Below are 1,675 nucleotides of genomic sequence, written 5' to 3' on the forward strand. Positions count from 1 at the left end.
AGAAAACATTGCGCAATCAACTCATTGGCCAATGTTCATAGTCACGCCTGTTATCTTCCTTACCATTGGTGAAAAGACACATTGGGCCTATTCAACCAATCGTTGTTTTTGCATCTGTAGTGCAGTTTTTTTCTACCTTATGCTTTAAACGTATTATTAGGCACATATTTCAATTGGCTATAGCAATTCGTCAATGGACTGAACACTAAACATAGCTGTCTGGTCATTGTGCTTGTAGACAGTCAATTCATTAGATATCTTCTGTCAGATTGAAGTATGGTGTTACGACATTCTGCTGCCCATATTAGGTTTAATAAGACGTTATGGTTTTCTTTCACTAAAGCAGAAAAAACGAAAAGGCTTTTAGAGATTAAGTGAGTTGAAAATAGGTCTGGGCACTGTTGAAGCAGCTAAGAATAGTGGGTTGTAGGGTTGATCTGACGGTGTGAAGGATGTATTGGGAGTATCCCTGCAACTCCAGGGGAGGTTAGATTCCGAAGCGTAGTCCAGAGTGTGTTCCCGAAAAAAATCATCCTAGAGTGTCTGTGTGGGCGCTATTCTAGCCTACTCATCCTCATAAGGAGGTACCGAACCACTCCTCATGGACCCTATTAATCAGGTGTGTTCAACAGTGGCGAAAAATGTACACAATTGTCATACTTGAGTGAAGATTCATTAATAGAAAATGACTCAAGTAAAAGTCACCCAGTAAAATACTACTTGTGAAAAAGTCTAAAAGTATGTGGTTTTACATATACTCAGGTATCAAAAACAAATGTAATGGCTAAAATATACTTAAGTATCCAAAGTAAAAGTAATTTCAAATTCCTTATATTAAACAAATGAGACAGCACAATTTAAAAAAAATGGAAAGCCAGGGCACGCTCCAACACTAAGACATAATTTACAAGCGAAGCATTTGTGTTTAGTGAGTCTGCCAGATTCAGAGGCAGTGGAGATGACCAGAGATGTTCTCTTGATAAGTGTGTGAATTGCACCATTTCCCTGTCCTGCTAAGCATTCAAAATGTAACTACTATTTCTGGGTGTCAGGGAAAATGTATGGAGTAAAAAGTAGTAAATGTATGGAGTAAAAAGTAGTAAATGTATGGAGTAAAAAGTAGTAAATGTATGGAGAAAAAGTAGTAAATGTATGGAGTAAAAATCATTTTTGTATTTGAAATTGAACCTTTATTTATCTAGGCAAGTCAGTTAAGAACAAATTCATATTTACAATGACGGCCTACTGGGGAAAGTGGGTTTACTGCCTTGTTCAGGGGCAGAATGACCGATTTTTACCTTGTCGGCTCAGGATTTGATCCAGCAACTTTTCAGTTACTGGCCCAATGCTCCAACCACTAGGCTCCCTGCAGAGAGTAAAAGTTGTCCAGAATATAAATAATAAAGTAAAGTACAGATACCCCAGCGACGACACGGATAATATAGAGCTGGCTGACTTCTCCGTGCGTCAGCAGGACAGAGCAGATACGTCTGGTAAAATGAAGGGCGGGGAAGTGTGTATATTTGTCAATAACTGTTGGTGCGCGATGTCTAATATTAAGGAAGTCTCAAGGTATTGCTCGCCTGAGGTAGAATACTTCATAAGCTGTAGACCACACTATATATATTATTAGTAGCCATCTATTTACCACCACAAACCGATGTTGGCACTAAGA

The sequence above is a fragment of the Oncorhynchus keta genome, chromosome 18 (assembly GCF_023373465.1).
Source record: "Oncorhynchus keta strain PuntledgeMale-10-30-2019 chromosome 18, Oket_V2, whole genome shotgun sequence".
NCBI lineage: Eukaryota > Metazoa > Chordata > Actinopteri > Salmoniformes > Salmonidae > Oncorhynchus > Oncorhynchus keta.